This window comes from Canis lupus, chromosome 27 (assembly GCF_011100685.1).
Source record: "Canis lupus familiaris isolate Mischka breed German Shepherd chromosome 27, alternate assembly UU_Cfam_GSD_1.0, whole genome shotgun sequence".
NCBI lineage: Eukaryota > Metazoa > Chordata > Mammalia > Carnivora > Canidae > Canis > Canis lupus.
Window position 1 is genome coordinate 7,269,344 of NC_049248.1, and position 26,857 is coordinate 7,296,200.

The window sequence follows — 26,857 nt, forward strand, 5'->3', positions numbered from 1 at the left end:
TCTTATACTTAATCCTCCTGTATTGGTTTCCTGGGGCTGCGGTGACAAATTGCCACAACTGCATGGCCTAAAAACAACAGAAATGAATTCTTTCATGGTTCTGTAGAAGTCTGAAGTCAAGGTGTCAGCAGGGCCACACTCCCTCTGAAGGCTCCCAGAGAGAGAACTTCCTTGCGTCTCAAAGCTTCTGGTGGTTCCAGACGTTTCTTCACTTGTGGCTGCCCCACATGGCCTTTGACTCTTCTTTCTGCCTGCCTCCCCTCTGTGTCTCTTGCCAGGACTCTTGTCATCACATCTAGGGCCCACATAAGTAACCTAGAATTATCTCATCTTGGGAACCCTAACCTAATTACATCTGCAAAGATATCTTTTTCTTTTCTTTTCTTTTCTTTTCTTTTTTTTTTTAAGATTTTTATTTTTAAGCTATCGCTACACACAGTGTGGGGCTTGAACCCACAACCCCGAGATCAAGAGTCACATTCTCTATCGACTGAGCCAGCCTGGAGCTCTGACCCTTTTCCCAAATAAGGTCGCATTCACAGGTTCAAGGAGTGAGAATGTGGACATACCTTTTGGGGAGCACCATACACTCCTATAAACCACTCCTCTTACCAAAGAGGATGCTAAGTAACTTGCAAAGGATCACGCTGCTTGGGGTATCTGAACCCACTTCCAGCTGATGCAAAGTCCTTGTTTCTTTGGCTACACCTGTAACTCTTCCAGGAGCTGATTTACCTTTCCTCACTCCCTCATCCCCCACTTTCCCAACTAGAAACCACTTTCCTGCCTTTGAGCCCCTTGACATTTCCAGTGGGACTCATCTTGTCGTGCACGTTCATCTTCAAGCCTTATCTTCTCCAGTCTTCGCTCTCCTAGAACAAGGACCATGCCTAACTCATCCTGGTGTCTCCTAGAGTGCTAGGCACGGAGCATGGCACATAGTAAGCACTCCATAAATGTTTGTTGAACTCCCCATGGTGTTTAATTTGCATATAATATTAAAAAGTAGCTTCAGAGCTGAAACTGCAGAGCGTTACTCAGTATCTGAGGAAGTTCTGAGCTGCTCTCCCATTTGTTAGCACAGAGGTTAAAAAAGAAAGCACTCACCACTCTGGCCAAAGGAAATTACACAAGGAAAGTCACATGATTGCTCTGCAACAGGACAGTCACATCAGACCAGGGTCATGCAATCATCTGGCATTCTGTGGCCATAACTGATAGGACACTCAGCACCGCCTATTTCTAAAATGACACTGGAATGTCTATTTTATGACACTCTCGACTGGAACACTAAAGACTATTTTCTCCAACCCAGGGGGAGCATAGTTGAATGCAGCAGGGACTCCTGATCTGCCCCACGGAGGGCTGTATAAACCGCCCTGGCATGGGGGGTAGGCCGCCAGAGTGAGGAGAACACTGGGGGCTGCCCCCCAACCCCTGACTCCACATAGCATCCCTAGAATTGGGCCATTCACTACAAGGACCATTACCTAAGGAAATCCCAAGTCAGAGGCCATGCCACCAAGTTTTACATGTGACAGTACAAGCCCTGTGATTTTACTAGGTATTTTACATAGTAAATGCAATTGATCAGTTAATAAATTTAAAAATTGTCTGGCTTTTCTGAGTTAATATTTCCAGTGAGGCTGTGGATTTTCCTGGGATCCTATAAATTCGATAAATTGTGCTTTTATACACAAGGATTCTAAAAATTCTTCCTGTATAAAAGTACATTATTTGAAATGAAAGGGATGCCTGGGTGACTCTGTGGTTGAGCGTCTGCCTTCGGCTCAGGGCGTAATCCTGGAGTCCTGGGACCAAGTCCTATATTGGGCTCCTTGCATAGAGACTTCTTCTCCTGTCTCTGCTTCTCTCTATGTCTCTCATGAATAAGTAAATAAAATCTAAAAAAAAAAGAAAGAAAAATTAAATGAGAGCTTTAGACCTAAGCCGACAGTCCTCAGTTATATGTTTGAGATACCTTCATATACAGTCCAGGGTTCTAACCACATTGGCCTAATGTTTCCACAGCCCAGAGCATGTCTCTCTGCCATGACTGTGTGACCTCTCCTTCCTCTGCCCTCATACTGTTCACGAGATATCTGTTGGCAATTTTTGTATTTTTTTTTTATAAAGTGTGATGTGTTGGTGCCTTATCTCGCTAATCAGACCATCAGTTCCATGAGAACAGGAATGGAATTTGGAAAGCAGCCTGCCTTCCAAGACTCCACCCTACCTCCAAACACAGGAGCATAACCCTTAACAAAAGTGACCCTCCAAATCACTAGCTCCAGTCACCCTGCCTCGCGTCATGGCTGTGTGCGAGGGGGTGTGGTATATGGGATGCACAAGTATCCCTCTCCGGGAGTGCTCTCTCTCCAGCAGTGCTCCCTAGGACAAAGAGCAGCCCTGAGGCTTTATACCACAGCAATAGAATTTATACCACAACTCCCAGAGGTTGCCCTGTAGCAATTTCTTAAATAAAAATATAGGAAGTGTGCTAAGAGCTTAGAAACCATGCTGGAGAGCCAAAGGAAAGAGCACTCACCTTATCCAGGATGATGGCCAAGGGAGACCAACACCTTCCCTAGCAGGAAGGGATGGAGTTTGAACTGACCTGGGTAGGGTAGGTAGAGATATTTTAACAACTTTAATCACTTACTTATTATTATAAAAGTAGCATGTGGCTAAGGTAGAAAAAAAAACAATGGACAAATAAAGATAAGAAAATAAAAATTGTCCATAATCCTTTGCAATGATGCGGATGGAACTAGAGGGTATTATGTTAACCAAAATGAGTCAGTGAAAGGTAAATACCATAGAATTTCACTCATATGTGGAATTTAAGAAACAAAACAGATGATCATAGGGGAAAGGAAGGAAAAATAAAATAAGATGAAAACAGAGAGGGAGACAAACCATAAGAGACTTTTAACTATAAGAAACAAACGGAGGGTCACTGGAGGGGCGGGGGTGGAGGGATGGGGCAGCGGGGTGATGGGCATTAAGGAGGGCATGTAATGAGCACTAGGTGCCATATGCAAGTGATGAATCACTAAACTCTACCTCAGAAACTAATAATACACTATATAATAATTAAAAGGAATTTAAATTTAATTTTTTTTAAAATCGTCCATTATCCTACTACACAGAATCATCATCAAGAGTTTAGCCTGTTGGGACTTCTGGATGGTTCAGCAGTTGAGCATCCACCTTCAGCTCAGGCCGTGATCATCAGTTGTGGGGATCAGGGATCGAGTCCCTCAAGGAACTGCCTATAGGGGATCTGCTTCTCCCTCTGCCTATGTCTGTGCCTCTCTCTCTGTGTCTCTCATGAACAAACAAATAAAATCTTTAAGAAAAAAAAAGAGTTTAGCATGTTACTTTCCTTTTTGAAAAATATATACATATAATTGTTAAATAAAATCTCTTCATACAGATAGTTTTGTAATCTGGTTTTTTGTTTTTGAATATCTCACGAATATTCAACTCATTAACATTTTGGGGTGTTTTGTTTTTGTTTTTGTTCCCTGAATAGTGTTTCACTTCACTTCCACAATTTATGTAACCAATTCCATATTGTTGGATATCTATTTAGGTTGGTTCAGCTTTTTCTTTTTATTAACAATGCTGCAGTGAGCAACTTTGAACCTGTATCTATGCATAAGCCTCAGGACTATTTCCATTGTATGAGATTCCCATGGAATTTCTGGTCAGTGGTCATCTACATTTTAAGGTCTTTGATGATAAGGCCAAACAAGACGTTGATAGATGGAAATGAGGTAAATGGGGATTTCAGATGCACAGGAAGAAATAAAAGCACAGAAGCAGGAAAGTTCTGTGCATGTTAAAATAAATAAATTGCTAAATAGGCTGGTAATTCGAGCAAGTAAAGGAGACTAGGAGGAGATAAGCCAAGAAAAAGTGGGAAGACAATCTGTCGAGAACCTTGAGCCAGGGTCAGAGGTTTGTGTTTATCCAGTAACCTCTGGGTGAGACACAGGAGCTGCAGTGGACATGGATTTTAGAGAAGCCAGATAAACAGACCTGTAAGGTGGCCAATGGACTCTTCCAGAAGATCCACAGTGAGAGCCAAAAGGGGGCCACAGGGCTTGAGCAGATACAGCCAGAGCAGTAGAGTAATGGCCCAAAGGTGTCCTCATCCTAATCCCCCAAACCTGTGAATGTCACCTTACATGGCAAAAAGGACTTTGCAGATGTGATTAAGTTTATGGTTTTGAGATGGGGAGATTATCCCGGATTGCCTGGTGAGCCCAATCTAATGGAAAAGGTTCTTACTCGAGAACCCAATAGGGTCAGAGTCAGGGAAGGAGATGTGATCACAGAAAGAGTTTGGAGTGGTAAGGGGCTGCAAGCCAAGGAAAGTAGGTAGACTCTGGAAGCCAGACAAGGCAAGGAACAGATTCTCCCCTAGAAACTATAGAAAGAACACAGCTCTGCTGTCTCCTTGATTTTGACCCACCTCAGACTTCTGACTTCCAGAACTATTTAAAAAAAAAAAAAAAGTGTTATTTTAAGCCACTAAGTTTGTGACGATTTGTTACAACAGCAATATGAAACTTGGGCAGAGACCACAGGCTGTACAGCCCTGCTCTCATGAGATGTGTCTCAAGGCAGCCTTGCCCAATTAGTGTTGAGAGGACAACAAGGGCTATGAGGCTCCAGGAAGAGTAATCCCTGAAAGATGAACCAATGCAAATAGAGAATAGCACACATGAGGGACGCCTGGGTGGCTCAGTGGTTGAGCATCTGCCTTTGGCTCAGGTCGTGATCCTGGGGTCCTGGGATCGAGTCCTGTATCAGGCTCCCCACAGGAAGCCTAATTCTCCCTCTGCCTATGTCTCTGCCTCTCTCTCTCTCTCTCTGTGTCTCTCATAAATAAATAAAATCTTAAAAGAGAGAGAGAGAGAGAATAACACATGGGAAGCTGTGGCTGTTGGAGGAACTTCAGGCAATGCTATCCAGAGGTGGGGGGATACATGAGTCTACCTCTGCCTGCTTGCAAAGTAAATTCTCTAGAGTGTAACTGATACAAATGCAAAAGAACCTCAAGAGAGGAAAGACTTCCTATCAGGGCTCATATTCACCTTTTCTTTGTATATTTGGAGCATCTCTTCTGCCATGCAAACTCCTCAGGTAAGAGAACTTTCTCAGCAGTCCACTCCAAACAAACAAACACACCAGATTTTTCAAGCCAGGCTCCCAGCTCTCAGCATAAACTGCCAGCACCTGAAGGGAAGGCATCCTCCTCTACTTCCTTTTTCCTAGGGTTTCTGTGGGCAAAATAGTATGCTCACTTCCTTCCTCCATAGACATTATGATGGTGATGACGTGCTTGCAGCACAAGGTCAAAAAAATGGCATCAATTCAGACTAATCTTCTTGTGTTCTTGGTAACTATGACATGACATTATTATTTCCATAGAGTTTCAGAGACTTGAAGCACTGCATCTGGTGGAGTTTCTGGTTCTAGCAGTACAGGAGGATTCTTGAACCCAGAACCACTATCCCAGGCCCTGAAGTTCTCACTTGACAGGCAGAAAATTATACCAATTCTAAACCTGTATGCATCTTATAAAATACCTTCAAAAATACATAAGTCACTATGTCAAGCTCAGAGTCTTTCTCAATTATCTACAGGTCAAGTAGATCAAACTGGTAAAATGGAAAAAAATTTTTAAACAGATGTTAAACACATTAATTGCCCTCTTAGGCATTTATGCAGGAGAAATGGAAACAGGTTCACACTAAGTTCTAGACATGAATGTTCCAACAGCTTTATTTATAATAGACAAAAACTGGAAACAATCCAGATGTCCTTCATTGGGTTAATAAACACATGGTGGTCCATCCATACATGAAACACTGCTCAGCAATAAGGAAGAACAAACTATTGATATATACACAACATGTAAGTGAAAAAAGTCAACCCCAAAAGTTGACACACTATGTAATTCCATTTATATGAATAACAGAAACAGAGGATTAGGGGCAGAAGAGAAGTGTGGAAGGGGGTACATAAGGGAGGTGCCTGTGGTTCAAAGAGCAATGAGACAGATTTTTGTTGTGATGGCCTTACAATGACATGATGGTGGAGACACAAACCTACACATAATATAACTATACAGAACTAAATACACACATACACACACACACACACACACACACACAAATGAATACAAGTAAAATTAGTAAAGTCTGAAAAAAATGGGCGAATCATATCCACTTCAGTTTCCTGGAGCTAATATTCTACTATAGTTTTGCAAGATGTTACCACCAAGGGAAATTGCAAAGGATACAATGGATCTCTCCATATTATTCCTTACAATTACATACGAATCTATAATCTTCTCAAAATAAAAGTTAAAAATTAAAATTGTTTTTTAAAAAACACTACATAAGTTTGATCTAGGGGCATCGGGGTAGCTCAATTGGTCAAGAATCCAACTCTTGATTTCAGCTCAGGTCATGGTCTCAGGGTCGTGAGTTCAAGCCCCACATTGGCCTCCACACTGGGCATAGAGCCTACTTAAGAAAAGAATAAGAGAGAGAAAGAGACATTTTTAAATACTTAAAACCAAACAATATGAAGATACTCCGTATTAAGCAATATTCAAAGTGGATGCAGATGCAATGAAATGTGTTCTTTCATGCTTTCAGCTTGTAAAGCTAGTAGGAGTGTAGAAATGGCAACTTGGCAACACATGATGTACCAGACTCCTGTAACATGTTCATACTCCTGATCCAGTTAACTCCACTTCTAGGAATTAATTTAAGGAAACTACCTACAATGAGGAAAGAGATCTCCATCTCAGATAGTCACTGCAGCATTGTTTCTAATTGTCAAAATAAAATTGTAATCATCCTACATGTCCCAGTTTAGGAGATTAGTTGAATAACTTTTGGCACACACATGGGATGAATTATCACGTAGCCAGGAAAAACAGTATTGAAGAATAGTTATAAATGACATAGCAAGATACTTACAGACTAAAGTCAAGTGAAAGGAGATATGAATGTGCATATTCCGTATAATCTCAACCATGTAAAATCTATGGAGAAGAAAACACTGTAAAGAAATATCCTAACATGGAGCCCCTGACTGGCTTAGTCAGTAGAGCAACTGATCTACTGAAACTCTTGACCTTGGGTTCATGAGTTTGAGCCCCACATTGGGTGTGGAGATTGCTTAGGGATAAAGTCTTTTTTAAAAAATATGCTAATACATTTGCAGTTATCTCTGGGTGGCAAGAGGTTGTCATTTTCTTATTTAAATTTCTCCATATTGGAGCACCTAGGTGGCTCAGTGGTTCAGCATCTGCCTTCAGATCAGGGCGTGATCCCAGGATCCTGAGATCAAGTCCCACATCGGGCTCCCCACAGGGAGTTTGCTTCTCCCTCTGCCTGTGTCTCTGCCTCTCTCTGTAGGTCTCTCATGAATAAATACATAAAATCTATAAATACATAAATACATACAATGATCTTTACTTTTTTAGTGTTAAAAAAGGGAGCAAGGGAAAAGAAAACACAGAAAGTTAGTGAGAATTCAGCTTACCAAGTAACGTTGCAGATGAGAGGAGGAAGGCGAAGTCATCTGTGAATTCTGAGGAAAAAGGATAGGGCTCTTTATTCACCTAGATTCTCACTTCCCTAAAAAAAATGATTTTGGAAAAAAAAAAAAACTAAAAAATAAAGCACAGTGAAAAATTGCTTGATTTACTTTTTAATACCTCTTTACAACAAATCAAACCTATCAATGCTTCTGTTGGTAATAACCCCAAACTGGAAACAACCCAGATGTCCATCAACAGTAGAACAGATAAATACATTGTGTTTTGTTCACACAAGGGGTTATTATATAGCAGTGAAAATGATTTCCAACCACACCCTACAGTGTAGATGAATTTCACAACTCTAATGTTGAATGAAAAGACCCAGGTTCAATAAAGTACTCACTGGATATTCCATTTACATAGAATACAAACACTGGCAGAACTAGTCTAGGCTGTCAGAAGTTAGGAGAGTGGTTCCCCTTGGAGGAGCGGGTAGTGACTGGAAGGCAGGATGAGGGGACTTTCTGGAGGGCTGGTGATGTTCAATTTCTTAACCTAGATGCTGATGATGACACAAAGTGTCTAGTTTGTGATAAAGTACTGAACTGTGTACTTATAATCTGTGGATTTTCTTTATGAATATTGTACATCAATATGAGGTTTTCAAAATGAAAAAAAAAGTTATGGTGCTTGAAAGCATACTTGGAATTAATCTTCCCTTAATTGGATAAAAGTTCCTGAAAAGCTAGCAGGCTTCCTAGAATTTTTATTAATAATTCAAGTCTCCCGAGCAGTGTTCCAGACAGAGCAGCATCTTGGGCTCCTTGTTCCGAAACCCACTTCTTGCTCTGGCTGGCTGTTCTGTGGACCCAGATCTACTTACCTCTCCTGATGGACACAGAGGCATCCTCTACCTTATCGTTAATAAATTAGTTGCCATAATTTGATGTATAGAATATATATGGACATCAATAGGACATCACAAAGTGAGGCACAGCTTGGCTCAAAGGGAGGGGAAGAAAAGGTGCAAACATAGAGCTTATTCAGGCTGTTAAGAGGAAACAGCCCTTACTACTGGTTTCTCCTTGTTTGAGGATCCTAACCCTGGCACCTAAACCCAAAATCCCTGCTAACCTACCCTCCTGAACCCTACTCCACAATCACTAATATTTATTTGGTATCTGGGTGAGGCTCTGTGAAGACAAAGATGAGCAAAAACATGTCATTCTCTGACCTCATGGAGCTTATGGTCTAGGAAAAAGATTGACATGAATCTAAACAAATTAGGACTATAAACAGTGATAAGAGTTGTGTTGGTAAGATAGTGGTGATGGAGGCACACCTGTAATAGAGAATCCCAACCTAAACTGATGGGGGCAGAGGGTAGAGTGTTTGCAAATTGAGCTGAGCTGTAGGTTGAGTAGGAGTAAAACCAAGCAAAGGAGCTCTTTGGGCCATGGAACCAGAATGTGCAAAGGCCCAGTGACAGGGGGGAGCTTCCTACAAAGAAACTGAAAGACAGTTTGCATGGCTGGAACACAGAACACAAGGGGAAACATGGTAGGCAAAAGGTCTGGAGGGGTACAAATGTGCTGGATGTAATGTGAATCCTTTCTGTGGTCCTTTTTGGTTTTCAGAGCACTTTCACAGCATGACCTCCTCAGAGCCTTATACCACCACCACGAGTTAGAAAACAGGCAATACTGTTCCCAATTTGCAGATGAGGAAGTAAATTCTCAGTAAAGTGACTTGCCACCAGCTACACGGTGAGGAAGTGGAAAAGCCCATGTCCACTCCTTTCCCTCTGACTCTTGGTCCAGTGCTCTCTGCCCTACACCATCACTGCCTTCCCCTCTGCTTAGTCCAAGCTGAGACTTCTTCATGGCTCAGCCCTCAAATCCAAAAGCAAAGGCATCAGGTAAGGATGAGGATCTCAGGGATGGGCATTTTCGCTCAGACTCTCCCAACTGGCGCTGGCATCTGGACAGAGCTGAAGGGACCCAGAATGTCTGGCTGAGCCCTCCCTGGTTTATTATGAAACAGGCTGGAATCCTCTCAGCTCAGACTTCATTGATGGGAAAGAGCTTTGGGATGAGATGATTTGACCGGACCAAGCAATTCCTGCTTTTAATTCATTTAGTCTACATGTCCTAGCATTCTTTTGGAGACACAGAACATGCCTCTCCAGACCAGGCCATGCCCTCTCATAGGAGGCTTTTACCCACACATTCCTGAACCCTGGGAACTTGCCTTTGAGGTTTCCTGGAACACAATCATTACCTATACAAAGGGCTTCTCCCATACTACAAAGCATTTGTTGATTTAGAGAGAGAGAAAAAAAAAAAAAAAAAAACAGGTCTCTTTTTACTTCCTCAAACTCTTCCTTCTGTCCTAAGTTTTTGACTTCTCTCTTTCTGTGAAACTAAATTACCTGCTATATTTGTGTAAACAACTTGATGTATCCTCAACTGTGGGCCTTGAACAAGCTGCAACCTCCCCCGCCCCCACCACACACACAAACACCCAAGTCATTCAAGGAGGATGGAGCCTCTTGCTCAAAGCAAAGACCACAGACATTTAGGATACTGCCCTTGTAGCAAGCAGACAGTGGGATCAAACCACATCCTTGATTTGAATGAATAACTGCTTATACTTAATCACAGAATTTCTGAAATGGAAGAAGCCACAGAGTCTCCACCTGCTCAGTACCCAGCCCTGAGAAAGTGATTAACCTTCTTGGCCCTCACTTTTCCCAAAGTAGTCAGACACGTGTGCATATGATTCTGTGTGTTTCATTTCCATGTGTGTTTCTAAATTTTTGGCCAATGTTAAAAATTCAGGATCTTTTACACTAAAATGTGGATTTCTAGTGTCAGTTGGAATGGAAGACTGGCAGGTTTTACATCACCGGGCCACATTCTCATAAGGGAAAAATCAGCTGGAAAGGAGCAATTTTTCCAAGTGAGCTTGGAAAAATTTAAGCACACTACCAACTCATGGATCAAAGAAGAAATCATCATGAAAAAAGTAAAGTTCAGTCTGTTATGATGCAATCCATGTTAATCCATTTATTAGTTATTATTATTACTATTAGTTTAATACAAAAGTTGCATCAGTTTCAGGCCAGGTCATGATATCAAGGTTGTGAGATCGAGGCCTCCATCAAGGTCTGTACCGGGCATGGAGACTGTTTAAGATTCTCTCTTTCCCTCTGCCCCTAACCCCCATGCTCTCTTTCTCTCGGGGGGGGGGGGGGGGGGTGCTGAGTTTCAATAAAACAAGAGACCATATTTTTTTGGATGCTGAGAAATATTTCTTTGCATTCAGCTAGCTTCTCTCAGGGGTTCTAGCTCAGGGTCTCTCAGATGCTGGAGAGTCTGCTTTCCAGATGGCTCACCCACAATGCTAGTAAGTTGAATACTGTTTGTTGTCTGAAGGTCCCAGTGTCTTGTTGTGTTAACCTCTCCATAGGGATGATGAAATGTCCTCATGATATGATGATTGGCTTTCTCCAGTGCAAGTGATCCAAGAGAAAGCAAAATGAAAGACACATTGTCTTTTATGGCCTAACATTGACAGTCAAACTTTGTTATTTCCATAATATCTTATCAGTTACACAGGTCAGCCCCATTCAGTGGAGTAGACTATACAAGGGATGTGAACAGTGGGGGACAAGACTCATAAGAGGTCTATCTTGGAAGCTGGATACCATATAATTCTATGATGTTTATGAGAGACATACCTAAAACTATGGACATGGAAATATTTGAGGTTGGGGTGGCTGTATTAATATCAGACAAAATGAACTTTTGGAAAAAAAAAGCATTATTACAGATAGAGAATGAGATTAAATAATTATAAAAAGCTCAATTTATTAAGAAGATATGATTATTATTAACCTAGTAAAATAAACCATTAAATAGGCCCAAAATATATAAAATACAAAATTAATAGAACTCAGGGAGAGATTGACAAATTCTTTATCATGGAGAGATGTCAACATACCTCTCTCTGTTTCTGTTAGATCAAAAAGACAAAAAATTAGGAAAAAAAAAGAAATTTGAACAATACAATCAATAAGTTTGATTTATCAGACGTATACTGAATTCTATACCCAACAATTAGGGATGACACATTTAGAACATTAACAACAATTGACCAAGTACTAAACTACAAAACAAGTCTCAACAAATTTTGAAGACTCAATATCAAGGTGTTTCTCAGCATAATACAATTAATTAGAAGTAAATAACAAAATATAATTATTTTTAAATTTCCATATGCTTGGAAAAATTTAAGCACACTACCAACTCATGGATCAAAGAAGAAATCATCATGAAAAAAGTAAAGTTCAGTCTGTTATGATGCAATCCATGTTAATCCATTTATTAGTTATTATTATTACTATTAGTTTAATACAAAAGTTGCATCAGTTCATATATTTAGAAGCAAACTTTCTTGCCATCAAAGAAAAAGTCTTTAAAGATATCTGTAAAAGCTGAAAAAAAATGTTTCATAATTGACATCCTTTCATGTGAATAGTTGCTAGTTTAGTGACTTCAAAACCTGATATTTTTTTCCCACTATGTTAAGGTATCTAGGGAAGCTGCAAATGTAAATCAAGGAGCAATGAAGACATTTCTTTAATCCTACCCCAATGTAGAAAAATACACATTAAGAAGTCTATATGCCATATCACATTTTTAGTTTTAATGAAACTAGTCACTATTAGAAACAAATGCCCTCAAGGACCTATTTCTCAACGCAGGACACAAATCCCAGTGGTCAATGCTATAGAGAAGTGACTTACTATGGTGTCAATAAAAGAGATAGTGCCAAAATTTAATCATATACGGGACTATAAGGGAAGCTAGGAAATAAAATATTTAGTTATGTGGCCAACTAAAAGTTGGTGCTCTGTTCAAGAAAGACTCAATCACTATTAGAGAATCATCAGTCAACTCCTCCATGAGGACCATAATAATATGACTCAATCACTATTAGAGAATCATCAGTCAACTCCTCCATGAGGACCTCCATAATATGACCTTGATACCAACACCAGACATGAGAAATGAAAAATGAGAAAAGAAAATCACTGGCCAGATTACTCATGAACATAGAGTAAAAAGTAAATGTAAAAAGTCCTAAACAAAACATTAGCAACTGAATCCAATAGTATATAAAAAAGATAATATAGTATGACCAAGTTTTACTTATTCCAGAAATTTAGGGGTGGTTTAGTATTTTAAAAATCCATTATTATGACACACAACACTAGCAAACTAAAGGATGAAAATAATAAAAATTCTGTAATTATGTATGGTGACAGATGTTAACTAGGCTTATTGTGGTAATCATTTCACAACATATATATATATATATATATGTATATATATATTAAATCATTTATTTTGTATACCTGAAACAATACATAACGTTGTATGTTAATTATATCTCAATATAAAATAATGAATTAATTAAGATGAGCATCTCCATTGATGCAGAAAAAGCATTTGGCAAATTTACTCAGCAATCTGGAAATAGAAGGAAATACCTTAAATTAAGAGTAACAGAAACCTCATCATTCTGATAAAAATATATAAGAATTATAAAATCATCCCCTTGAAAATAACAAACAAGATAGAATGCCCATTCTTAACTGCTTCTGTTTAAACTACACTGGGGAAATGCCTGGGTGGCTCAGTGGTTGGGCATCTGCCTTCGGCTCAGGTCGCGATCCCTGGGTCCTGGGATTGAGTCCAGCACTGGGCTCCCCGCAGGGAGCCTGCTTCTCCCTCTGTCTATGTCTCTGCCTCTCTCTCTATGTCTCTCATGAATAAAAAAATAAATAAGTATTTTAAATAAATAAATAAACTATACTGGAAATCCTGGCCAATGCAACAAAACAAGCAAAGTAAATTCAAGTCATCAAAAGCAAAAATAAAGAAACAATCCTATCATTAATCACATACGATGTAATTGTCTCAAAAGTATCTACAGACAAAATATTACAAATCCTTTGCAAGGCAACCAAATATGAGATCAATATTTGAAAATCTACTGCATTTATATACACTAGCAACAGAAAACACAGTTGTAAAAAAAGAAACTCATTTAACATAATTCAGGACTATAAGAACATAGTAACCGATTAAACAAAAGATATTTGATACATGTAGGGAAAAATAACTAAATATTACTAGAAGACATTAATTAAGACTTAAATAATTTGAGTTCTATCATGAATATTTAGATTCAATATCACAACAATATTAGTTCTCCCCAATTGAGATGTAGACCCAATACAATGCCAGTCAAAATCTCAATAAGCTTTTTGAGAACCTGAACATGCGGATCTATCTATTGATTGATCAATAGACTGCAATGGGCCAAAAATAATCAACATACTCCTTAAGAAAAAGAATGGAATGAGAGAGCTTACACTACATGATATAAAGACTCGTTATAAATCAATAGCATGTTAGACTGAATGGTGTTAATGTGGGTACAGACAAATTGATCAGAATACTTCTGTCAAGAGCCAAGAAACAGACTCACAGATATATAGAAATTTCATATTTGACAAAGGTTACATCCTAGATCAATTGGATGAAGTTGGACCTTTCAATGAGTATTGAAATAATCAGTTATGGATATGGAAGAGAAAATGAAATTGGATTCCTATCTCACACCATACTTAATAATCAATTCCCAATAGATTAAATATGAAAGATGAAACTTTAAATTTTTCAGAGTAGATCTATTAAGCATGTAAAAATACTAATCATAAGACAATTGATGTATTTAGCTATATTAAAATTCAAAAATTTTGTTTATCAAAAAACGAGATAGAAACTAGGAGAAAATATCTGTAAAGCGTATAACCAATATAGATCCAGTACCCAGAATATAAAGACCTTCTAAAATCATTAAGATAAATAACCCAGTTGCACAATGGCCAAAAGATAAAAATTAGGTGTTCCAAGGAAAAGAAAACCCAACTGATGAATGGAAAAGATGCTCAGCTTTATTGATAATTAAAGAAATGAGCTAATAAAATCCCCTTTTACATTAACTAGTTTGACAAAAATTTAAGTCTGCTATTACTAAGTGGTTGTTATAATGTAGACCAATGTGGACTTGTATATACTGCTTGTAGGATTGTAAATTGGCATAATCACTCCAAACACCATTTTCTTTTATGAACAACAATATTATTTATAACACAAAACTATGTACATACATTATGACTCCATTTTCAAAAGGTTTGAAAATAAGGAAAAGTAAATATTAAGTTTGTGGATACACACATATGTGATAAAGCTACTCTTAAAGACAAGGCAATAATAAACACAAAATTCAGGATAGTGGGAGGTAGGCAGATGCAACCATATTAATCATGTTCTAATTCTTGGGTGAGGCAGTGTGTTCAAAGATGTTCCTTTTGTTAATATGTTTCATAATATATTTTTTACATTTACTTTTTATACATAAAATTCTAAAAAAAAACAAACAAATATCCTTTAAAGAGAACACCACTTTATTAAGGAACAGATAAGGCCTTGTTACAAAAGGTAAAAGACTTAAGTTCTTTTTTTTTTTTTTTAAGATTTTATTTATTTATTCATGAGAGACACAGAGAGAGAGAGAGGCAGAGGGAGAAACAGACTCCATGCAGGGAGGATCACACCCTGGGCCGAAGGCAGCACTAAACCCCGGAGCCCCCAGGGCTGCCCCAAGACTTAAGTTCTTGAAGCAAAAATTTCAAAATTTGACTTGGGCTGTTAGAATGCGCTGGGAGCCTGGGCTGGCAAGACATGAAAGTGACTCAAGCCAGTGGGTGGAGGGTCATTCTGTACCCTGGGAAGTAGCAAAAGCTGGAGCTATCCTGGTGCCACATGGCTCACTGATTGAGTCTCAGGACTCAGGCACCCACTGGCAAAGTGTGAGGAACTGAGGGGGGAAGACGTGACAAGTGATGTGTAGACCGAGCTGTCCAGCCAGGCGAGGCTTGGGGTTGTAGCCAGCTCTGGACTGCATCCCAGAACTGATCACAGCCTGATTCCTGCTACAGCAAAGGAACAGGAACTAGCCAGAGCCACTGCACAGGCCTGAGCCTCAGGCAGGAACCAACTAGAATGTCCATCATTTTTGGATCAGGCTTCCTAGAAATACAGGAGCCCGGGACTAGACCAGGAGAAAAAAAAAGGATGAAGGAAAAAAATCTCACGGCAGGCTGGACATGACGGTTGCATGCCCTGCACCAGTTTAAAAGCACTCCCTGGCCGCTGGCGCTCTCTTCTCACTCACTCTATAAGCCTAAGGCTGACAGTACCATCTCATGTGTCTTACGATGCTATTTGAGGGCCCTGGACAAACGAACACTTCCCCACTTGTTGGTCAGTGCCTCTAATGCCATCAGTTTCTTAATTAAGATTTTCTCCCTCTATGTTCTTACAGCACCAAAGCTGCTTGTAACTGTCCTGTCTCCAACACATGTGATGATATAGTGATATAATTAAAAATATGTATTTCATCTTCATCTCAATTCCAGACAAGATCCTAAAATGCTTCTAATTTCGTGAGCGAGAGGATGATAGGAACACCTTTTGTTTTAATATTTGGTCTTAGTCCTTGGTTCCTGACACAAGAGCTTCTAAGACCCTTGGATTCTCCAGGGTGATAGCAATGCCTTTTGTATGCTAATGAGATTATTGTGGCTGGGGTCCCTACCTAGCTTTAGGACAGGGTGGAGGGAGTGGGGTTGGGAATGCTGGTTATAGAAAGACCCAGACCCTGGCATGACTGGAGGGTTAGAACTTTCGATCCCTGCCCCTAGGGAGGAGAGAGGGGTCAGAGGCTGAGTTAACTACCAGTGGCTGATGATTTAACCAGTCATGTCTGTGTAACGGAATTCCCATAAGAACTCTTAACAGTAGAGGTGAGAGAACCTACAGGTTGGCAAACAAACATGTCAAGCTGTGGGAGTGGCATACCCAGAGGGCATGGAAGCTTCCCCATACCTACCCTATGCATCTCTTCCATCTGGCTGTTCCTGAGTTATATCCTTTATAATAAATTGATAAATGCAAGTAAAGTGTTTTCCTGGATTCTGTGAAGCATGATAGCAAATTATCAAGCCAGAGGACAGGATTGGTCATGGGAACCTCCAATTTATAGCCTTTTGGTGAGAAGTACAGAAAGCCTGCAACTTGCAATTGACATCTAATGCAGGGTCATTTTTGTGAGGTTGAGTCCTTTAACTTGTGTGATCTCTTGCTAACTCTGTGTCACAGTGTAGTTAAATTGTAGGACACTCAAAAAAAGAAAAATTGTAAGACATTCAGTTGGTGTCAGAGAATTAGTTAATGTGGGGGGAAGAAATCCACCTACTTGGTATCAGAAGTGTTCTGTGGGTAGAAATAATCATAGTATATGTTCGACCTCATTTTAGGACTATATGTCTATAGATTACATTCCATTTTCTAAGCCATCAGCATTTTAAGATTGAGCTATATCTGACTTCTTCATATTCCCTCTTAGCTTCCTTACAAACTTATGTGTGAATATCTCAAGAAATATTGATAAATTTTAACTAAGCTTTTAAAATCTGATAAAGAAGGAAGATACTTGCAACTATTATTTTCAGCTTCTAACCCTTTAGTATAAATTAGTTTTCAGGATTTTTTTTATTAAGGTAGATTTTGATGAAGAAATTGAGACAAAGTTAAGCGGAAAAGATTTAATGAAGAGGTTTCTTGAAGCAAAAGGGAAAAACAATATGTGTACCCTCAGAGCCTCAGAGAGATAATTTTTTTAAAGATTTTATTTATTTATTCATGAGAGACACACAGAGAGAGAAAGGCAGAGATACAGGCAGAGGGAGAAGCAGGCTCCCTGCAGGGAAGCTGATATGTGACTAGATCCCAGGACCCTGGGATCACAACTTGAGCAGAAGGCAGACCCTCAACCACTGAGCCACTCAGGCAAAAATCAACTCTCGATGATTTAAAAAAAAAAAAAAAACATGATTCATTCAGGCCCTAAAATATTGTGGAGAGCTTAAAAATAACTAGCTCTCTATAGACTGATGTGGAAAGTTAACAGATATATTAAGTGGGAAAAAAACTTGCAAAAACACTTACATTGTGACTCTTATTTTTATTCAAACACAAAACAAAATAATTATATGCATCTGTTTGGAGCAATGAAACTATTCTGTATGATGCTGCAATGGTAGATACACGTTATAAACTTGTCAAAACCCATCAAGAAGGTATACACCAAGAATGAACCCTAATGTAAATTATGGACGCTGGGTGATAAGATTGTGTCTGCATAGGCTTATCATTCATAGCAAATGTACTATTCTGCTGGGGGATGTTGATACTGGGGAAGGCTATATATATATATATATATGAACAGGGAATCTATGGGAAATCTCTGTACCTTCTGCTCAATTTTGCTGTGAACTTAAAACTGCTCTAAAAAATAATGTCTGTTTTAAAAATGTTTAAAGAAAGAGCCAGAAAAACATCATAGAAAATTATATGCATCTTTGTTGTGAAAAAGGTTCTAAAAGATACAAAATCCTAAACAGTGATTATCTCTATGGCCACATTTCTCAACTCTAAGACCCAGATGACTCGAGGACATTGTCAAAAGTGTTAAAATTCCTACTGCGATGCAGTAGATTTGGTGTGACCTCTAAGATTTGGCATCTCAGACAAGCTCCCAGGCAGTGATAAGCTGGCTTGCGAGAGCTGATTGTTACATTTTCGGGAATTTTGCGACTCAATTATTAAATACAATCATTATTCAAAATTAAATTATAAAAGCTTATAATTAAATTATATTTCACAGAGACAGTAACTACTCACAACTCACTCCCTAATCATATTTTGTGTTTTACTCTTATCTATGCTCTTGAGGTTATACAGACAGACAGACTGCTGTATCTGCATGGCAGACATGCTTTACAATCTACTCTGGGCTACTCTGCCCAATTTTGCATTCAGTGACATCACAGTGGCAACATGAAAATGTAGCCATGTGTAGCCATGTGAGAGTATTTACACCACCATTAATCAGGTACAGATCAGGGCTATTTTTCCCAGAGAGTCAAATACTAACCATTTACCAGCATACCATTGCTGTCAGGCATACGGCACCAGTCTAGGGCATGGAACTGATGTGGAAGAGAAGTTTCAAGAGCAAGAGGAGGAAAAGGTACAGAACAAGGAGACCATGAACATTGTACACAAATTTTGGCACACTAAGGTTTCTTGTATTCCCAGCTTGTTCCTGGCATGTGGTGCTCAACCAGGCTTTGCCAGCTATAGGAACGAATGAACACCATGAACAAGAGTTTCTCCTGGGAAACACGGGATGACCCACTTCACTTCTCACAGGGCTGGGGATGAATGAGCTGGGTGTGTGCTCGTAGGGGCCTCTAGCAGGGGAAGCCCACAACTGGTCCTCCCACTACCTCCCACCTCAACATTTCCTGTATGATGTTAGTTCCCCGATCTGGTAGCCAGTATTTACTTAACTCTGCCTCTGGAGTTTAGCAATAACCATTCAGCAAGGAAAGGCCGAGGCTGCCCAAAGTACTGGCCAAGTGAACACCCAGCCAGGCCTGGGAGTGGACAGTGGGCGCCACAGGGGACTCCAGCAGCCATGGTCTGGAAGAGGCTGGTCCCACACGTGCATCCCTTCAGTCTGCCCTCCCACCACCACCCATGCCTCCCGGCCCTCCCCTGCCACCAGAACCCTCTCTCTAATCCCAGCTATCCCTCCTGCCCCTACCCCACCCTCTGACCACCCTGGACAAAGCTCCTGAGTAATGGAACCATCTATCCCTCCAACTCCTGCCTGACAGCTCCCTCCTCCCCAAACCAACTCTCCAGAACAGAGGGCAGAGCAGTGGCATGGCTACCCTGGTGTACCATCTGAGCAGACTGAGGCCAAGCACTCCGTCCTGGTCATCCTCCAAGTCCCAGGTCCAGTTACGTTCTCTGGACCCCTGGAGGAGGCAGCTCTGCCTCTGTGCTCTGTTAGAGCAACCCGTCCCGCACTCCCACTCCCCACCCAGTGAACATGCCAAGCCCCAGCTGTGCACTGGCATTGTTGTAGGCGACAGAGATCCAGAGTGCCAGACAGTCCTCCCAAAGAGCTTATACCTAGTGGCAGGAGGAAGTCAACGAGCAAGTGCCATGGACTGAATGTATGCTCCTAACACTCATAGGTTGAAACCCTAACCCCCAGGGTGATGGCATTTGGAGGTGGAGCCTTTGAAAGTAATTAGGCTTAAGATGGATCATAGAGTGGGGCCCTCAAGGTCAGACAGCACCTTTAGGAGCAGAGGAGGAGACACAAGATCTCCACGTCTGTGTGATACCAAGGAGCCCAAGGGAGGCTACAGAGAAGGCAAACCAGGAAGACAGCCCTCTCCATGAACTCAACCTACTGGCACCTAAAACAAATATAAATTGGTAATAAATGTCAGGAGGCAAACAAAGTAGGATAAGGCAGGTAGCAAGTGATGAGGCAAGTGATAGTTGTGGAGGGTAGTCAGGAGGTGCTCTCAGAGAAGGTGATGTGGGAGCAGAGAGCTGTGTGAGGGACAAGCCATGGAAAAAGTTCAGGAAAAAGTAGTCAAGGCCAAGAGAGCTACACACAAATGCCCTGAGGTGGAAGATGCCAGCTTTGCTGATGGCAGCCCCATGTGACCTGAGCAAGGGGCAGCGTGGTAGGAGCTGAGGCCAGAGACTTGAGGGCCCAGTCATATAGGGTTTTAGGGACCAATGAAAGGAACATAAGGTTTACTCTGAAAGAGATGAGGAACTTCTGGAAACTTTCGAGCAGAGAAATGACACGATCTGATTTATGGCCTAAGAAGGCCCTTCTGGGTGCTCCACTGAGAACAGACTATGGGTAAGAGGGTGAGGGTAAAAGCATACAAACTAGCTAGGAACTTTGGGTGGTGGCTTAGACCAGGAGACTAGGAATGCAAGGGTGGATTCTGGGTCTATTTTGAAAGTAGGTCTGACCAGTCGTGCTGATGAATTCTTTATAGGGTGTGAGAGAGGGGTTGAGGATGACTCCTGAGGCTTGTGACTTAAGTGGATTAAGTCTGCATTATATCATGCCTTGATATAGGGAACTGTCTTTTTCTTCCTCACTGTGTTCTCAGAGATATAGAGTGGGAGTGGATACAGTGCCTGGCCAGTTGATAAGGGAGAGAGGAAGGGAGGCAGGAAGAGAAGGGGATGTGAGGGAACGGGTAGACGCAGGAAGAGTATGTGTGCCATTAAGATCTCTAACGTCCTGCCTGGTAGTCAACAGTTCCCAGAATGACCCAAAGATGTCTGGCAACTTGCTGGGCCCTTCTCAAAGGTATTCTTTTTTTTTTTTTTTTTTTTGTAACTCTCCGCCCTCTGTTCTTCATGTATTTATTTCACACACACACACACACACACACACACACACACAAAACACAAGAAGGGGGAGCAGGAGAGGGAGAAGCAGGCTGCCTGCTGAGCAGGGAGCCAGACATGGGACTCCATCCCAGGACCCTGGGATCATGACCTGAGCCCAAAGCAGACACTTAACTGACTGAGCCATCCCTCAAGTGTATTCTTATAGCCACCTGCCCTCCCAAATTCCCAGCCCAACCCCTATCCTTAAATAAAAGCAATGCATTGGCAACTAGCCTGTTGAGACCTGCTTTTACTTCACCTTCGAGTTCACCTTCACATGGTTAAGCAGCAGATCTGACTGCTGTAACAGGCAATCCAAACAACCATGCTGCAAACGAGATAAAAAGCATTTCTCCCTCATGCATTACTCTCTACATAGTAGTTCAGGCTGCTACAGCAGCTCTGCACGGTGGAGACCCGGCACCATCCATGTTTGCTCTGCCAACCCGGGGGAATGGGACAGGGTTTGGAGGGGAGGTTACTGGCCATATCTCATGGTCTCAGACAGCTTGTCACCACATCCGGGCTCTGGAAGGAAGAGGAAGGAGTGGGGAGAGGAGGGGGCCAGAGAAGAGAGTGCTACCCTTTAAGAACATGTCTAGAAGTTACACCCAACACTTCTTTTTTTCTTCTTATTTTTTCATTTTTTAAATAAAGATTTATTTATTTATTTAAGAGAGAATGAGAGTGTGGGCAGGAAGAGGGGCAGAGGGAGAGGGAGAGAGAGAATCTTTAAGCAGACACCCTGCTGAGCATGGAGCCCCACGTAGGGCTCAATCCCAGGACCTTGAGATCATGACCTGAGCCAAAACCAAGAGCTGGTTGCTCAACCAACTGAGCCACCCAAGTGCCCAACTCCCATCACTTCTGCTCATACACCATTGGCCAGAATTTGGCTGAGTGGCTAAAAGGAGTCTGGGAAATAAAGACTTTATTCTGGGAAGTCATGTTTCCAAATAAAACCCAATGACTATGAAAGAAGGGAAGGAGAATGTGGGGCCAAGTAGCACTTCTGCTTTGTAGGTCTCCAAAGCAGTTCCATCTGACCTAAATATCAAGCTCCTGCTCCCTGCGTAAGCCTCTTGGGATAGGACCCAGGTCAACTCTTTTCATTTTTTTGTGCGGAATTTTTCAACATATGACCCATGCCCACCTGTAAAGCTGTACTCCATCTTTACAACACCCAGTGAGGTGGACATATAAAAGAACTGGAGGTAGACAAGCAGGAGTACTTGCACCAGGTCATGGGCTGATGAACATCTGGGGTCCGAGGTCAGACCATCTCTCCAGATTCCATCTCTCACATCTCACTAACAGGGCACTTACTGGATAATTACTGTGATGTGAGGGAGAGGTGAGCCCTACCACTAATCCCATCACTACTGGAATAGTCCAGGAAAAGCACCTGCTAAAGATTTGTGTGACTTGATAGAACACAGACAAGGGTACCATTTTTGCTGAAGAAGAAAAATCCACCCACCTCTGTGCATCTGGGTATGTGACAAGAGACAGAGGAGGTAGAGCTAAGCAGCCAGGACAGATCCTGGGACTAGGCAGGATTCAGCCAACATCCCCAGTGTGGACAATCTCCTTGTCTACAACATCTGGGGTGATTGGTTAGTGGCTGAGCCACATAATCATTGACTATGTTTAATATCATTCCTCACGAGATCTGTTCTTGGTCAGTCCCAAAGTGTCATGTCACCTTGGAGAGCTCTCTCTGCCTCAAGTTACAGTTCTGCAAAAGAGAATGAGCCTATCATACTCCCACCAGCCACCCCCAGTCAGCTCTGAGGACACTGCTACAGCAGGAGAGGTGACAGCCCAGATTCTCCCCAGGCTCCTCTGGGACACCACCCAAGCCCACAGCATCTTCCACCCCAGCATGCTCCCTCCCATGCCCACAGCTCCTGCACCCCAATTTCCACTCCTGAAGCTACAACTCCCCACCCACTGGCCCACAGACCCAGATCACTACTACAATGCAGAGCAAGCTCAGAAGAACTGAGGGAAAATCACAGGCCTTAGAATAGTCTAAGAGACCTTCAGATGGTCTCTCAAGGCCTTTCTGCCACAATGGCGCTGGGTGGCAGAGCCTTGATGAGCACACAATGTGTGGAGCACTGCCTAAGTCTCTCAGCACGTCACTTAACCTAACTCAGAAGTCACTGGCTGGCCTTGGTGTCCCCTAGAGCTGTATGGCTTCAGCCAATCTCTGTGTCTCCATGTTCTCATCAGCAAAATGATGATAATTTTAGCCCTAATAGGTTGGTTGTGATGATGAAATGAGTTACTACAGTTGATTCTTGGTATTCAAGGTAGTGATGTTCTGTGAAGTTGCTGAACATCAAATTGGCAAATATTCAACCGCTGCCCCTCGGGAAGTACAGGAAGGTTAGGCGCCTGTGAGCAGTCGCATTTCTATCAGCCCTTCAGTACATAACCTGGCTTTATGGGTTTCCGTTTGAAAATACATGATTTGACATCTGTTGTAGATTCTTTCCCGTGACCTCATAGCCGACAATACTACTACTCATGCCCAGATGAAGCTTTTCTAACACGCCTACTTTCCTCGTCAGGCAGGTTATAGCCTTTTGGAGCTTACCAGCCCTAGACAGCGCTTCAGCACTACACTTGGCAGACGTTTTTGTTGTTCTTTTTTTCATTTATTGAACTGTAATTGGTGTGCACTGTTATACTAGTTTCAGGTGCACTACGTGCTGATTCCATAAAATTCTGTACATTACTCAAGGGCGTACTGCGAGAAGTGCAGCCACCATATGTCACCGTACATTATTGCAATATTGTTGACTCTATTCCCAATGCTGGACTTTTCATCTCCATGACATTTATTTTGTAACTGGAAGTTTGTACCTCTTAATCCCTCTTCTCTGTGTCACCCATCCCCACTCACCCAGCTCCTCTCTGCAAACACCACTTTGTATTTAAGAGTCTGTTTGGTCTGTTTATTCATTTGTTTTGTTTTTAGATTCCACATATAAGTGAAATCATGTAATATTTGTCTTTCTCTGTCTGACTTATTTTACTTAGCCTACTACCCTCTAGATCCATCCATGTTGTTGCAAATAACAAAGTCTCATTTTTGGGTATATGGTATATTCCATTGTATGTATACACCACCTCTTCTTTATCCATTCAGCTACCAATGGATACTTGGGCTGCTTCCATACTTGGCAATTGTAAATAATGCTTCAGTGAACGTAGACTGTACATATCCTTTGGAATTAGTGTTTTCATTTTCTTTGGGCAAATATTCAGTAGTGGAATCACTGGCTCATATGGTAATCCTATTTTTATTTTTTTTATGAAACTCCATACTGTCTTTCACAGTGGCTGCTCTAGTTCACATTCCCACCAACAGTGCATGAGAGTTTCCCTTTCTCTACATCCTCTCCAACACTGTTATTTCTGGTCTTTTTTATTCCAGACATTCTGACAAGTGTGAAGTGATATCTCATTGTGGTTTTGATTTTCATTTCCCTGATGATGAGTGATGTTGAACATCTTTTCATATATCTGTTGGCCAGCTGGATTTCTTCTTTGGAAAAATGTCTATTTAGGTCCTTTGTCCATTTTTAAATCAAATTGTTTGTTTGTTTTTTTAATATTGAGTTGTATAGGGTCTTTCTATATTGTGGATTTTAACCCCTTTATTGGCTATATCATTTACAAATATATTCTCCCATTCAGCAGGTTGCCTTTTTATTTTGCTGATGTTTTCCTTCTCTGTCCAAAGGCTTTTTATTTTAGTGTAGACTCAGTAGTTTGTGTTTTTGTTTCCTCTGTCTGCAGAGATATATCTAGGAAAATGTTGCTAAGGCTAAGCTAATGCCAAACAGATTACTGCCTATGTTTTCTTTTAAGAGTTTTATGGTTTCAGGTCTCACATTCAGATTTTTTTTTCACATTCAGATTTTTAATTCCTTTTGAGTTTGTTCTGGTGTATGGTGTAAGACAGTGGTCAGTTTCATTCTTTTGCATGTAGCTGTCCAGTTTTCCCAACATTGAGGAGCATGTTAAACCATGAAATCACCAACAAAAAGCACAAAAACAAGAACAACATGGCACCATATAGGCCATGAAAAGGACAATAGGACCTGAAACAAGAGGGGAGAGCATTGCCTTGTTCAACCTCAGCTAGCAGCTCAAATGTCTCACTGCTAGGACTGTGAAATGACTGAAAACATCACTGAGTGTTGATTTGGGGGCTACACATAAATGTTAGTAAGTAGGTGAATTTGCAAAGATGGAATCCACAAGTAGTGAGGATAAACTATATAGAGAAAGTCTTTAGTATAGTGCCTGGTGTGTAGGAAGCATTTCATGAACAGTGTTACTTTCTACACTTTACAATGCCTGCTGAGACAAATATTGCTACTCTTATTTTATAGATGAGGAGAGAGAGTGTCTGAGAGTTTGAAGGACTGACCCAAGCCACAGAGTTGGCAGTGATGGTGTCAGAACTTGAACCCAGGTGTATGCCCAGCCTAACTATTTTCTATGCTGCCTAGAACCGGGGGCCCCTGCTCCTTCCAGCCAGCCTCTGCACCAGCATACAGGCACTGGCTGAATATGATACACATGCAAGGCAGGCCCCTCCCACACAAACAGAATGCCTCATGTTTACACAAGAGCTTCCTTTCCCAAACCTCCTTAACTCTGAGATGCCTTAGGAACAAAGAGGTTGCTAAGCTTCCTGCCCTTCTGGCTGTGGCTCTCCCATGCCTTTTCTCCTCCCTGCCTCAGCACCTCCCACCGCACGCCAGCCACCAAGGCAGCCTGGCAGAAAAGCTTAGGGATGGGTAACTGGTTAAAGATCTTACCTGACCAAGAGCAGAAGTCCCAGGAGAAAGGAAAGCAAGAGAAGGTGATGTGGAGGTTGAGAGGCCTGGGCTCAGTGACCACCACAAGGCTCTCCACGGAATAGGGAGCAGAGTGGAGGCGGGGCAGGCAGAGGGGCAGGTGTGAGGGGCGTGACGGGCCAGCAGAACAGGCAATGAGAAAGGCCCCAGAGCCCACATCCCAGTGGGTCTTCAGCGAACCAGCACCCATCTGGACCAGTCAGATAACCCTGCCACCCTCCTGGGCCCAGGATTCTCTGAGTGGGCTTCAGATTCCCTCTGAAACCTGGAAGGGCATACCATCCTGCATTTCCATTTACCTGTTATGAGGGGTCGGGAAGCCATGGCCTGTCAGCCAAATCCAGCCTGTTTGTGTTCCACTCATGAGCTAAGAATGGTTTTGACACTCTTCAAAGTTTAAAGAGAGGGAGGAGGAAGAGGACAAGACATCATATGGCACCCACAAAGCCTAAAATATTTACTTTTTTGTAGGAAAAGTTTGCCAGCCCCGAACCAGATTGACCTAGCCATGGGGGGCCCTACACCCACCCCTCCCTAGCAGGTGGCATTGGGTATGTCATCTGAGCTCTATAAAGCTCAGCTTCCCCATCTGTAAAGTGGAGTCAGTAACCCTATGTCCCAGGGCTGTGAGAATTCAATCAGGCATAATCTGTGCTGTGCCCTCAGCCCAGAGCTCCTGAGCTCATAGTGTATGAGAGCTGATGGTGGCCATGGCAACAGTGGTGTGTGACACAGTGTGTGGTGGGAAAATGGGGGAAAGTGTCTCCCCCTGACCGACCTGGATTGTCCCCATGTCACAGACAAGTGGAGAAACTAGAACATGGGACAGTGATTCATCTGAGACCAAACAGCCATAAATAGGATGTCACCAGGACAGCTTTCCACAGACTCATGAATGCTCTTGCGGCCTCCCTTCC

The 26,857-nt window shown here is 41.7% G+C and overlaps 1 long non-coding RNA gene across 2 annotated transcripts; it reads right to left on the minus strand.

The window, feature by feature from the left end:
- Nucleotides 1-670: 670 nt before the first annotated feature.
- On the minus strand, nucleotides 671-26,852 carry LOC102157333. 2 transcript variants are annotated; one of them, XR_005379778.1, is made up of 4 exons: nucleotides 26,240-26,852; nucleotides 7,576-7,623; nucleotides 7,008-7,072; nucleotides 671-1,904 (listed from the first exon to the last, which is right to left on the minus strand). It is a non-coding gene; the product is annotated as an uncharacterized LOC102157333 (long non-coding RNA). The 2 variants fall into 2 exon arrangements; XR_005379777.1 differs by lacking the exon at nucleotides 671-1,904 and adding an exon at nucleotides 2,433-2,617.
- Nucleotides 26,853-26,857: the final 5 nt, after the last annotated feature.